Raw genomic sequence first — 14,179 nt, 5'->3', positions numbered from 1 at the left:
CGGGGGCGCCGCCAAGGGCGAGGATGGGGGCAGGGGCCTGGGCGGCGGGTTCCCGGGACCGGAGACCCCCGGGCGCGCGGGCAGCGCCGGGCCTGCGGGCTGGCGGCGGCCCGGAGCCGGGGGCCTGCCCGGGATCGTGCAGTGGCCGGGGTCGCGGGGCGCGTGCCCTCGGGGTCCCAGCGCAGGGACGGCGGAGGCCGAGCGCGGCCCGCAGAACTTGCCGTGCGGTTGGGACTGCTGATGGCCCCTCACAAAGCTGCTGCCCGGCGCGAAAGGGGGCTCGCCTGGGCGAGGGCGCGCCGTGCCGCTCGGGCTCTGCGTCCTGCCCCGGATTTGCAGGCTCGGCCACCTGAAACAAAGTTTCTCATTAAGCCCTGCCCTCGCGGCTCATTCTGGGCGACTTAACCTCCAAGTGGTTCTGGGAGAAATTGGTGTGTGACTTGTAAGGCATTTACTGTAACTCCCGGGTGAGAGCAGTTCGTGTGACATTGTGGAGGGGTTTAATTTGCAAAACGCTTGAATCTGTAACCAAAAGGCGATCGCATTGGAAAGTCTGCGAGGGATACTGGGGGTCACCGGTCATCAGGTGTCTGACTTCATTGTAACACCTTCAGGGACAAAGCGGGACCGTGTGTGGCGTGGGCGCCTGTCTCTTTAAGACACTTTAGTTGGCAGTTTCCCCTTTATTTGGCTTGTTTATTTTGCTAACAGGTTGGGGTGAGCAGGCCGAGTGCCAGGGCTGAGGAGCCTAACCCCGGTGCAGGCCCACTCCTTCCGTTGACCCGAAAGGAAACTGAACCGAGGGCGGCCCGTGGGCGTGGCTTGTCCAGGTCGCCCAGGTAGGGGCGGCCCTTCCTGGTCCAGGGCCGGCCCTGGCTCCGCCCCCTGCTTCTCAGGAGGGATTTTGGTACAAAGGAGAGTAACTTGGGGTGTCTTTCCTAGCAGGGCATTGTTAGTCACAGTGCTTTTCAAACCTTGAAATGACTGAAAATAAAATTAACCCGGGTTGCTGTAACTTATCACAACAGATCTTTACTCCTGAGCACTCCCTGAATTCACGTACCTGTTCCTGGTGAACTGGTAAATTAGTAACAGATCCAAGCACCTGTGGCTGTGTGTGAAGAGAATGGCAGTCAGTGGACATGTGGGTGGAGATGGACTTTCTGTGGAGACTGGGCGGGAGAGGCAGCTTTTAGTTTTTTGGGACGGATTTCCCAGGAACAGGTGCTAGTGAAGCAGTGATGCCAGGGGGAATCCTGCCTCACAGTTTCTCTCCTTGAGGTGGCTTAGGTGTAGTTTCGATGGGAAAGTGGTGGGATGAGAGTGGTCTTCTGGCTGCAGCTTGAGGCCGAAAATGGAGAACTTTAAGCAGTGGCGAGCTTCTGGAGGCGCCCCCTGGCCCCCAGCTCTCAGCTGCCACACCCTCGCTCTGCAGGACTCATCATGGAGCAGAGGAGAAATTGGTGACTGCCCCTCACACCTGCTGCTCACTGTGGAGGAGCTGGGCGGGGCCGGTTCAAGGTGCATTCCAGGCAGCTGTACTCAGTTTTCGGGCTTTGAGTTCTGCTTTATTACATGCTACATACTTAAATTTTCTTCATCTTGTTCCCTTGGCCCCCACCACATTCCCAACCTCTGTCATGCGCATTGGGGGATTACCAAGGTTTTCCAACAAACACATCTTACGTACACCGTATTTAAGAAATGTGCTAACACCCACATTAAATACACCAGAAACCTGGCATGTGCACAAACTGGATAACCTTTTAAAATATCCTAAAGCCTCCCTGACGGCCCGGAATGGCCTGCAGCCTTTCCTTGCTCACTTGCCCTGGCGAGATGAGGCTGTCCCGGGACACACTGCTCTGAGCCGCCCAGACTGACTTGCAGTGTGCGCTGGGGGACAGGGCTGTGGACACCATCTCTGCCTTAAGAAAGGTGGGTGACTGGTTAAAAAGCTGAGGATTGCCTGCTGGGAGGGCAGTGGACAATGTTTGGGAAAACCAGTAAGCTAACTTTTTTTTGCAATGAACTGGAAACTCCCCAGAACTTTCCTGAGAGGCTTAGAAAATTAGTTTTCCCATCGGGAGGGATTGCAAATGGGGTTTCCAAATTGTTTCTCTTTCCTTACATGAGTGATGGAAACCCTTAAGGGGTTTTCAAAGGGCCGAAGCTAACAATGATGTCATGCAGCATGTCCTTGAGTGCTCAAGTTCAGGCAACTTAAAAGGAGGTCAAGACAGGCTTTGAACGGGTTATCAAAAGTATGCAGCTAAAGTAAAAATAATTTATTTCTTTAGGCCACTTTCGTAACACAATTTAAAAAAATTGGATTGGCTCGGCCCTTGTGGCTCAGTGGTTGATCATTGACCCATGCATGAAGAGGTCCTGGGTTTGATTCCCGGGCAGGGCACATGTCCTGGTTTCGGGCTTAACCCCCGGAGTGGGTATGCAGGAGGCAGCTCATCAGTTGTTTCTCATTGATGTTTCTATCTCTCCCTTCCTCTCTTTCTAAAAATCAATAAAAATATATTTTTTTAAATAGACTTTTTTCTTTTCCTGCATTTCACTTTGAACAGATCCTGAAGTATGTATATTTATGAAAGTATAATCAACATTGGCAAGTTATACCCTCCCCCCAACACACAAACACTCCTCTGGCACAGTCTGCCCTAAGGTGTCTTTGGCGTTGAGCCTTATATGCATGGATTTCCAAGAAATGCTGATTGAACGGATGAAGAGTAAATTCTGAGCCTGTTGAGTTCATAGGGCTTTGGTGCCCACCGAGAAGGAGTAACACGTGATTTCCAAAACCCTTGTCTCTACTCAGAACCTCTTTGACGTGGTGGAAGTCTTTGTCCCCGGGATATCCAGACAGTGGGAGAATTTGATCTGGTGGCCTCTCTATTTGGTAAATCCTCTGTCCAATGAGTCACTTATAGTCCTTAAGCTAAACTTAAAACAACATCAACAGGCGAATGAACAAAAGGAAAACGGAAAGCAAACCCAACTGTATAACCAGCTGGCGGGTTTGCTCAATACTTTTCAGTAGGTGGTCTGTCAGTTCGTGCCAGCCTGGACTGAGACTCTGGGCGAAGTGTTGCCGCCCTGGCCTGGCAAGTTAGTTTTTAGTGTCACCTTACTTCATTCTACCATTTGTATTGTTAATGTTTTTAAGAAAAGAAGCTTCAAGTGCACTCAGAATTTAAGTATTGCAATTTACTCTTTTGAGATTGTTTTGGAAAATGGGATGGTTTTTTTGGTCAGTGGTTAGTGAAGATCTAAAATGCCATAGATAAAGATTAAAGGTACTAATGCTTGTATAGTAATTTGTAGTTTGCAAATTGCTTTTTCACGTTGCGCCATCATATTTAATATTTGAAATAATGTGGTAACGTGGGCTCCAGCTCAAAACCGCCAGCTGGTTATATAGGGACACGAACTCGGGCAGGGCCAAGGACGGCGGATCTTGAACCTGGGTGTCAGGCCTTTCCTCTGCGCCCTGCGAAGCAGGCAGCAGATACGGCGCACGACCGTGGTGTGGACAGAGTGGTTCTGAGGCTGCTGACCTGCTGGCGGGCACTGATGGAGCCGAGCGGCCTGGGCCTCGCGCAGTGCCTTCGCCTGTTGGAGGGGTGAGCAGATGCTGCTGCAGCTGATTCTGCATGGAGTTGACGGGGAAGATGAGCTGTTTCAGGGGAGCCGACAGGAGCAGTGTCCGGACTGTTGTCCCTGCTTCCTCCTGGTCAGTGTGCATGTTGGCGGGCTGGGGCGCCCTCACGCAGCACCACATGGGAGGAAATGGACACAGTTCTGGAGGCTACAGAGTCCAAGATCGGGTGCTGGCGGGTTCGGTTCCTGGGGAGTCTGTGCCTGGCTTTTACATGGCGCCTCCCTGCTGCGTCCTCTCAGGCACCTTGTTCCGGGGTGCAGTGCCTCTTCCTCTTCCTATGGGGACACCAGTCCTATAGGGTTGGAGCCCCGCCCCGATGACCTCCTTTCACCGTGATTACTCCTTTGAAGGCCCGTCTCCAAATACAGTTACATTGGGGGTTAGGGCCTCAGCATACGAGTAATGGGGGGCAATTCAGTTCTTAACAGTGTAAGACGTGCTCACTTGCCCTAGCGCGGTGAGGCTGTCCCGGGACACACCTGCTTATTTTAGGAAGTCCTATTGCTTCCTTTACCACGTCTGACTGCGTATTTCAGGGCACCTGCTAGGGAAGGGGACGGAGCAGTGGGGTGAGGAGGGAATGGCAGCTCCCTGCTCGTCGGAGAGGCTGCCCTGGCACTGGCTTCCGCACGCTGGTCAGGCTTTAAGTGGAATGATGGAGAGAGAACGGCGCTGACTTCATTCCGTTTGTGGATGTTATCCTCCGTGTGTGGGTTCATCCACAGGCACTTTTTTTGGATTAGGGTCATGATAAGACATCAGATCTATGGGAAGTGGTGGCGTTTGTATGGAAGTAAAAGTGCGTCCTGGTCCTGAATGAAGAGAGCAGAGTGGGGCGGGCTGGTGCCGGCCTGGGGCAGAGCGGCCGCTCCGGCCTGCAGTCAGCCCCGGGAGCGGGTGGGCGTGCGGGACGTGCGGGACGTGCGGGGAAAGAGCACCCTGAGGAGTGCTTGACTGTCAGAGAGGGTGGCGTAGGCCTGGAATGCGGTGTGACGGCCGCGCTCGGCCCCACTCTGCGTGTTCACCCATGACTCAGTCGTCAGTCACACGGGATTATCCAGCTTGTTACTGATCATGTCCACCTGAAAGTCTGATGTCACACCTTCTGACTTGCCTGTCTTCTCAGTTAATGTCCCATCGTCGACTCAACTCAGTCATCCTTGAATTCTCCCTCGCCTCCCGCATCTACATGGCGCTGATTTTACCACTCGAGGCCTCTTACGTGTCAGCCCTGCTGTCCATGGGATTTCTTCTCTCACTTTGATTACCTTTCTCACCCACCGCTCTTGCGGATCCATTCTGCTCGCCGCACCCGAAGACTCCCGGCTGGCCGTCGTCCACATCGGTGGCTCTCCATGCTCGTGGATCAGTGCCAAGCCCTCAGCCTCTCAACGTGCACTGAGCCCCGCCGTCACCGTGGCCACACACCGAACGGCAGTTTGCTAACTGCGATAACAAAATGCCAAAGTTTATAGGCAGTTTACTTTGGAGGATCTGTACTTTGGGGCTGACTCAGTGTGTGCCTGACACATCGCAGCCCGGCCCCTCTGCGCTGTGACCTCCGGCCCCTCTCCGGGAGCGGCGCGGGCGCAGAGCACGCTGCGTGCGCTGGTTCAGCGGCGGGTCCCCGCCGGTGCCTTCGCTCTGCTTGTCTTCACGAGCAGTGTGAGCCACAGGTGTGACTCAGATGCAATTCTGCATGTTCTGGGACCCACATTAAAAATGTAAAAAGAAACAAGCAAAATCCATCTTCACAATACATTTTATTTTACCCAATAGCTCTAAAACCTTTTTTCCCACATGTGATCATGTAGGATGTTATTAGGGGGATAGTTCACGATGTTTGCGTGTGTGGGGTTTTGAAGCGGCGTGTGTTCCGCGTGTACAGCACACCACCTTCCCTCTGCTCACACCCGAGGGTAGGGAGCCCGGCGAGCTGGTGCTGCTACCCTGGCGATTGCAGGTCTGTGCGTTTTACATGATTTAAGCTTCATTTACTCCAAAGTTGAGGTAGCTCAAAAGACATAGTGGAAACAACTTAGTGGGAAAGGTGTAATTATGTAGTTGTGAAGAATGATGTAATATTTCATGCACTCAAGAATTTTAGAGTACTAAAATCAGATTTGGTTATATGTAATGGAAATACTTTGTACATTTTAGAAAGATTTTAAAATGTGTTTTGAATTCTAGAGGTCAAATTACCAATGTAAAATAACTCTTTTGGGTGTTGGTATTCAATATATTTCTGATATATGTTAAGTACTTAATTTGTAAGTACAGAAGCTACAATGATATTTTCTTTAGTGATCATTAACTTTTCCCCTAAGACACACTCATATCACACATTGTCAGTACTGCTCTAAGCATTGTACACAGAGTAGTCACTTATTGAATCCTCTCAAATATTTAGTGTGGCTGCTTTCTGTGCTTATCTTCACAGATCAGGATCTGGAAGAGACATAGCAGGTTACCTTGCCTGAGTCACATAGCCAGAAGGTGACGTAGCAGATCTGTAACTCAGACCATCTGACTTCTGCGTCCCCTCTTACCACTAAGCTAGCCCCCGTCTCCTCCTTGGGCTGAAATCACCTACACGGAGCCATAACCTCTCGTTATGGCACAGGACTGGAGCGTGTGGGTGGGAAGTCCATCAGGAGGAGAGCCCCGCCGCAGCCGCGTGGTGGCGGAAGCCTGACCTCTGGAGGACGTGAGGAATGTGGAGCGGCCGCCCTGGCGGGCTGCTGGGAGCCTCCTTCCTGTCTCCCTCGGCAGTGCTCCTCACAGGGGCGAGCTGCCAGCTCTGCCATGGGTGTTGGCACCCCCGGAGGCCTCTCTGCCCCCCAGGGTGTGATGCAGAGGTCCGGAGGGGGGCCTGGGCCAGTTGTCAGGTGATCTGTGGGGGGTGGGCACCGCCCATTGAGAGCTGCTGCTGAGTGAGTTGCATGATGACGGGGGGGGGGGGGGGGGGGGGGGAGGGGGGGCGGGGGGGAGGCGGGGAGAGGCTTTCTGATTTGAGGTAACAGCATTTCATTGGAGAAGGGCCTGCCAGCCTGCTGTGACTTGGTCTGTGTGACTTGCCCCTTCGTGAAGAGCCCTGTGATGGCTCCCCTCCTCTGGGAGGCCGTTTGTGGCTGCAGCTATTTTTTTCTTTGTGATGAACTGTTGGTGAGTGAAGGTGGTGCATGTGGAAAACCTGGGGGCCAGCACACCGGCCCTCTTCCCCTGTGCTCCGACGACGTCCCGGAATGACCTGGAAAACATGCTTCTCAGGTCACGAGGAGGCGGGCAGGTCTCACCCGGACTCTGGGAGACTGCTTTACCGGCTGCCTTTCCCGGCGAGTGCTGTCGGGCCCGAGCGTCCTGGCCCTTCCCTCTGAGCCTGGAAGATCCCCGTGGCCGTGGAAGCGTTAGGCCCCTTCCCCAGGGGGGTGGGCCGGGCACGGTGAGAGCCGGGCCTCTGCTGGGGGGGGCTGCCGGGGTCCCGGTTTCCGGCACCGTGTTTTCTGACGGCGGCTCTTGGGCGGCTCATCCCAGGCCACAGGCTTAGATTTGCAGCCGCGTGTCCTGTGGCCGGTGCGGCCGGTCCGGCAGGGCGGCAGCAAAGCCTTACTCACCTCAACGAGCGTCATAACCCCCAGCAAAGGTGGGGCAGCCTGAGACCACGAGGCCATCGTGAAATGCCTAAACAGGCGCCGGTGGCGGCCTGTCACCGTGCACATGGCTGCGGTGACGTCTGGGGAATGGCGGCCGCGCACTAACACACATTGAGCCCTGTCACCGCTCCGGCCCTCCCAGGCGTTCATCTGCGGGCAGTCCCCGGGGAAGCTGTGCCCGGGGCGCCGCTGGGATAAACAGTCTCTCACCGCTCTGTGGGGGTGCAGCGGGAAGTCTGAGCTGCTCGGTATTTGTAGAGCAGAAGACCCGGCTCAGGCGGTTATTGTAGACAGCTTCAGGAAATGTGATGCAGGTGAACACTGAGTTTTCATCAAACTTCTTTTTAAGGAACGTATCTGGGAGCAGAGTCTGGCGAGACAGATATAAAAACAGTTGTGTTTTGGGGTCTCCCCTCGGGGTTTCACATTAGTATGTGGCTCACTTCATGTGCCCCCGCCCCCGACCGTTACCTTAGAGTCCTCTGTTCTCCCGTCTCCGCTGTCCGCACGTGGCTTCCGCGCACGTTCCAGTCCTGGCCTCCTCTGGACCCCCCAGCTCGCATTTAGTTCTCCTCTCTTGGCGGAGCCATCTGTCTGACTTAATTCCCTCCCGGACTTCCGCAGCAGCTCTGCTTTCAGGGGTCAGTAGGTGTGACCCGGGGGCGACCAGAAAGAAACTGCCCTTGTTCCCGACGGCGGGGGAGGGAAACGGACGCTCCGCTGCGGGGATTGTCATTGTGACGGGTGCCTGGACGGGCCCATCAGAGCAGGTGCGGGCCACGTGCTGAACACGTTGCTGTTTAAGCTTGATCGTGCCGTGCGCCTGCGGCGCCGCCGGTCGGGAAGGCTGGGTCCACCTTCCCGAGGGAGAAGCAGGTTCTCTTCCTTAGTGTCTCGGCGGTGAGGGTGATGTCGGGGGTGAGGGTGATGTCGGGGGTGAGGGTGGTGTCGGGGGTGAGGGTGATGTCGGCGTGAGGGTGATGTCGGCGGTGAGGGTGATGTCGGCGGTGAGGGTGATGTCGGGGGTGAGGGTGATGTCGGGGGTGAGGGTGGTGTCGGGGGTGAGGGTGATGTCGGGGGTGAGGGTGATGTCGGGGGTGAGGGTGATGTCGGGGGTGAGGGTGATGTCGGGGGTGAGGGTGATGTCGGGGGTGAGGGTGGTGTCGGGGGTGAGGGTGATGTCGGGGGTGGGGGTGATGTCGGCGTGAGGGTGGTGTCCGGGAGAAGATGTTTTCAGCATGCTGCTCACTAGGACATGCGCATTCCCATCTATTTTTGGATCTTACTAGCTGTGAGGCTTGGATTAAGGAGTAAAATTAGTTCTCCTTTATGAATACGAGAATACCTTTTTAAATGTTATCATTTTAAAAAACTTCATTGGGACTTGAACCTCCACTTCTGTATGTAGATTAGTGGGTCTCACCTGGGGCAGTTTGCCCTCATGGACACTTGGCAGCGCCTGGCGACGGTCTGGTTGCCGTGGCCGGGATGGGCCGGCACCCGGGGGCAGGCCGCCCCTCCGCGCCCAGGACTCGCTGCCCACAGAGAGCACGCCGGGCCCGATGCACTCGGTGCTGCTCTGCTCCGGGCCAGCGTTTAAGTTAGCGGTGCTGCGTTCTCCCACACATGGCCCTTTTGGAGACGGTTTTTGTTCCCATTTTTATAAACATGGAAAGTAAAATCCATTTAGAGAGCTAGACTCTACTTACTTAGCGTCTCTGCAGTGGAACGTGTAGGGGAGACACTGACATGACCATGTTGATCTGGAATACGGTGAGTGATAAGGCCTGTCACACATTATTTATTCTCTGCTTCCCATTTGGATGGTATGAGTATGTAACGTTGATTTGGAGGGGACATTTTGATACCTGGCAGAACCGTCGTAAGAACCCATTTCCCTTTGAATGTTCATTTACAGCGCGGGTGGGGGGCATCTGGGTCCAGGCCGGGTAAGGCCTGCAACATCACGTTAATTAAATGTTTGGCCAAATACAGCAGGCTGGTTTTTAAGCTGATGATTTCCTATGGCCCACGAGTGACATATACATATCCAAATGGCCCTTGGCAGAAAAAGGTTCCCACCCCTGGTTTACAAAGAAGTAATGGGGTCCTTTATCAATTGCTTTTAATAAGTAATAGATTTTTAGAGTTTGGTCTAATCAAAGGCATTTGTTTACTTAGCTTAGAAACCTTACAATTGGTGATTGTCTGTAGAAAACATTTATTGTTATGACTAAAGTTCAGGAGTCGAGTCAGCTGATCATCATGGAGCTGGTCACATGTTACCTTTCAGATGTGTTTCCTTCTGGTATAGTTCTAAGAAGTAAGCTCCTCAGAGGAGAGAGAACAAAAATACCACAAATTAGACTTTTGCCAGTAAAAGGGAAAGGAAAAAGGTAATTGGCTGCTAGTCTCACTCCCAGCGTCTAGGTTAGCGGAGCGGCTCGTTAGAACGGGAGGCTGCGGCCCCACTTCTCTGTCAGCCGGTGCTCACCTGGTGAGGTCCCCAGCCTGGACGTGAGGGTGAGGTCCCCGGCCTGGACGGGAGGGTGAGGTCCCCGGCCTGGACGGGAGGGTGAGGTCCCGAGCCTGGACGGGAGGGTGAGGTCCCCAGCCTGGACGGGAGGGTGAGGTCCCCAGCCTGGACGGGAGGGTGAGGTCCCCGGCCTGGACGGGAGGGTGAGGTCCCCGGCCTGGACGGGAGGGTGAGGTCCAGCGGCCTGGACGTGAGGGTGAGGTCCCCGGCCTGGACGGGAGGGTGAGGTCCCCAGCCTGGACGGGAGGGTGAGGTCCCCGGCCTGGACGGGAGGGTGAGGTCCCCGGCCTGGACGGGAGGGTGAGGTCCCCGGCCTGGACGGGAGGGTGAGGTCCCCAGCCTGGACGGGAGGGTGAGGTCCCCGGCCTGGACGGGAGGGTGGGGTCCCCGGCCTGGACGGAAGGGTGAGAACCGGCGGCCTGGACGGGAGGGTGGGGTCCGGCGGCCTGGACGGGAGGGTGGGGTCCGGCGGCCTGGACGGGAGGGTGGGTCCAGCGGCCTGGACGGGAGGGTGGGGTCCGGCGGCCTGGACGGGAGGGTGGGGTCCGGCGGCCTGGACGGGAGGGTGGGGTCCGGCGGCCTGCACGTGTGGGTGGGGTCCGGCGGCCTGGACGGGAGGGTGGGGTCCGGCGGCCTGCACGTGTGGGTGGGGTCCGGCGGCCTGGACGGGAGGGTGGGGACCAGCGGCCTGCACGTGAGGATGGGGTCCAGCGGACTGGACGGGAGGGTGGGGTCCAGCGGCCTGGACGGGAGGGTGGGGTCCGGCGGCCTGGACGTGAGGGGCTGCCGCTCAGCATGCCTGCTTCAGCCAGTTGCTGCTCAGTGCCCTTCCTGTTACTCGGTGCTTCCCATCTCTCTTCCACCAGGACAAACTCACATCGACACTTTGTAAGTTTGAACTAATCTTGGGGGAGATAGTTCTAAAAGCACAGTCACTTTGGTTTTTCTCAAGCCTGCCATCTGCAGTGGACTGAGAGAGACCTTGGAAAAGAGTAGTCCCTCTCTGGACAGACTAACATTCTGAAGCGATGGCTGTGAAGAGCGCATACGTCTTTCTGTCATCGGTGCCTGCGTGCACCCCGCGGCCTCCATGGCGGAGGCGCATGCGGTCCCTCAGCCATGGCGGAGTGAACAGTGTGGGTCACAGGGACCGGACAGGACTGGCCCGCGGCGGGGGGAGGTGCGTGGCGGGGAGAGGCCTCGCACGTTAGGCCTGGCATGTGTGTGAGACGCCCAGTCCTGGAGCTGCAGACCCTCTATTTCTTATTAAAATCTCCTTCCTCCAAAGGAAGTGTTTGCCTTTACTGCAGAGGCTTCTTGACTTTGTAATAAGAGGAGCTGGGTTAAAACAGGCTCGTTCTAACGGCATCAGTAGCTGCTCTGAATCTGAGCTTCCAACATCTTGCGTGAGGGAGGAGTGGACAGGTAGGCTCTCCTTTTCACCTGCTGCTCATTTGGCTCAAGTTGCACAGCTAATTTTTCTCTGCTCTGGACTTCCGTTTTGTCTTCTGTGAAACAAAGGCTTTTTTTTTAATGGGGCAAAATTATTTTTATTAATAAAATCCTATATAATAAAAGGCTAATATACAAATCGACCGAATGGCGGCATAACTGGTCGCTGTGATGCACACTGACCACCAGGGGGCAGACGCTCAAGGCGGAGCTGCCCCTGGTGGTCAGTGGGCTCCCACAGGGAGCTTCTCTCGCCTCTGGGGCAGCCCTAAGGATGTCTGACTGCCGGCTTCAGTTGGACATCCCCCGAGGACTCCCGGACTGCGAGAGGGCGCAGGTTAGGCTGAGGGACCCCACAAATTTTGTGCACCGGGCCTCTAGTAAAAATATACAATCCAAAAGTAAGACATTATAGTCATGAACATTAAAAAGGCTGTCATTCTAATGTTTAAAAGACCTGTGGTTGCTCTGCCAGTGTTTAAGCCTGAGCTGTGCCACTCTTCATTAACTTTGGGGTGCCAGCCACTGAGAGCCACTGTGCCGGGTGCTGTGGAGATACCCCCAAAGACCTGCTCGGGAGCTTGTAAACCAGTGTGGAGACAGAACTTACAGGTTCACAGTCACTCTGATCTCAGCGAAGCCGTGTACAAAATGGCTTTCGTGCCCTCTGGGTGGGGCCCTGCAGGAGACAGGGAAACGCCCCAGGCCAGGGAAATTTATTCCAGGAATTCTAAAGAAGGGCACCATGTTCTCCAGGAGCTTTAGAAGCCGTTCCGTGACAGGCAGCCCTGGGGAGAGCGGTGTGCCCGCCGAGCAGAATGGCCCATTTGCCAGGTGCCAGTCTCTTTCGCCACCTGGACCCGTGCCCCGTGCTCTTCCTGGGCGAGGGCCGTGCTGTCCGTTTGCTTAGGATGAGCCCTTGATTTTGGAGTCAACTGATCCATAATTTTAAGATAATGTAAACTCTACTTTAGTTATTTATTTGCTTAAAAAAATTAGTAGTACCTCTTGTTGGTGCTCTTAATGGAACTATGGCTTAAGTAGATACCAATACTTCTTTATTCCCCCTTTTTCATTGATAGTGGCATACATGTGTTGTGCCTTTACATTTTAATCTAAAAATGGTTTATTTTGTTAAATGACTACTTTGCCTGGATTAGTAACAAATATTGTAAATTAATCCTGTCCAGACATTTTGCAGTTCTACTTTTTATCCTACTGATCATCGAGTTTGAAGTATTTCCTTTAGTTTCCATTGGAACTTAAACTATTTCTTAACTTTATTATAAACTAGAGGCCCTGCGCACGAAATTCGTGCGTGGGTATGGTCCCTAGGCCTGGCCTGCGATCAGGGCCATCTTCCCCAGCTGTCCACAGCTGGTCCCACCCCCACCGCCACCGCCACCCACCCCGGTTCCCTGTTCGTCATCTGGTGATCAGTGCTTGGCGGCCCCCGGAAGGGACTGAGAGGTCGGCTGTTCCCGCCCGCTTGCCGGCCCCGCCCAGCCCCCGCAGCGGGTGGCCATCAGCTGATCGGAGCCTACCAGCCCGGGAAAGGAACCAAGAGGTGGTCAGTGAGCCTCATAGTGACTGGTCCAGTGGTTGTTCTGGTCATTCTGCCGTTAGGGTCAATTTGCATATTACCCTTTTATTACATAGAATGTTCTGTTTTATACATTTTAAATGCAGTGGTTTGAATTGTTTACTTCCGCTTCATTGAGTACCCAGATCATGGTGCATTTGGACAGCAAAGTGGTCCAAAACTATTTTCCAAAGGACAGCGATTCCCGTGTTCAGCTCAGCTCTGCGTAGTGTGCGGGGATGGCCGGCGCTGGAGCTCAGTTAGGTCGCATTAGTGACTTGCCCTCCACTTCACACTGCGCGGTTTTCGTCGCCTTTGCCTTTGCTGACGTGGATTAGTGTAACATAGTTTCTGTGATGTACTGTAATTAAATTGTGATACACAGTCATTACTGCTTAGTGTTCAGGTTAACTTAACTTGAGAATAATGAGAATTGAATATGAGTTTTGTGATGCAGTTTTAAAGATTGATTGGAATTTATTGATCCTGGCTCTCAGGGATCTGGTAGGAGAGAATTTAATGTGGGTTAAAGAAGCTTGTGTGGGGTCTCATTCAGGGAAGCACGATTTCCTTCCTATTGATAAGCTCACGGATACGTATTGTTTTACATGTGAAGTACACATAATGTGTTTTCTGAAGAACAGCAAAAACTGTTCTGTGTCAGCCATGTAATCTTATTCCATTGTGTTAAGCGAATCAATAAGTGTTTATCTCCTTTTGTTGAATAGTTTTTACTTACTTTTCTAAAGCACAGTTCTTAAATGTGGAAAGTCATCCATGTTCTGCTTTGCATGTAAGTGTTTATGTATAGTACATACATATTTTAAAGAAACGTTTAATTTTAGAGTGGTTTTAGACTTACAGCGTTCGCGTTGAGAGTCCCCATCTCCCCAGCGTCCAGCTCCCCCGTCATTGGCGTGCACATGGCAGTGGTACACTGGGCACAGCGCAGTATTGTTAACTACGGTCCTGGCTTTATTTGACTTTTCCTAATTTTTCTCTGATGCCGTTTTTCTTCCCGGAACCCGATCCGGGGCCCCACATTACACCAGTCACCCCGCGGCTCCTCCTGGCCGGGACCGGCTGAGGCTTCCCTGTGTGGGTGACCTTTACAGTTTCGAGGAATGCCAGTCAGGTGTCCTGTGGAATGCTCCTGTTGGGACTTGTCTGATGTTTTCCTCGTGATTAGACTGGGTCATGGGTTTGGGAGGACCACAGAGGTTAAGTGTTATTTCCTTGCATCATGTCAGGGGTGCCTGCTGTCAACATGACATCCCTGTTGT

At 53.9% G+C, this 14,179-nt stretch overlaps 1 protein-coding gene across 1 annotated transcript in view; it reads left to right on the top strand.

The window, feature by feature from the left end:
- Window positions 1–14,179, top strand: part of NCK2 (NCK adaptor protein 2) — a 158,176-nt gene that overhangs the window by 452 nt on the left and 143,545 nt on the right. The gene's annotated exons all lie outside the window — the stretch shown is intronic.

This window comes from Eptesicus fuscus, chromosome 16 (genome assembly GCF_027574615.1).
Source record: "Eptesicus fuscus isolate TK198812 chromosome 16, DD_ASM_mEF_20220401, whole genome shotgun sequence".
Lineage (NCBI taxonomy): Eukaryota > Metazoa > Chordata > Mammalia > Chiroptera > Vespertilionidae > Eptesicus > Eptesicus fuscus.
Note: the sequence above shows the minus strand (reverse complement) of the source record. Positions and strands in the feature narration are given on the sequence as shown.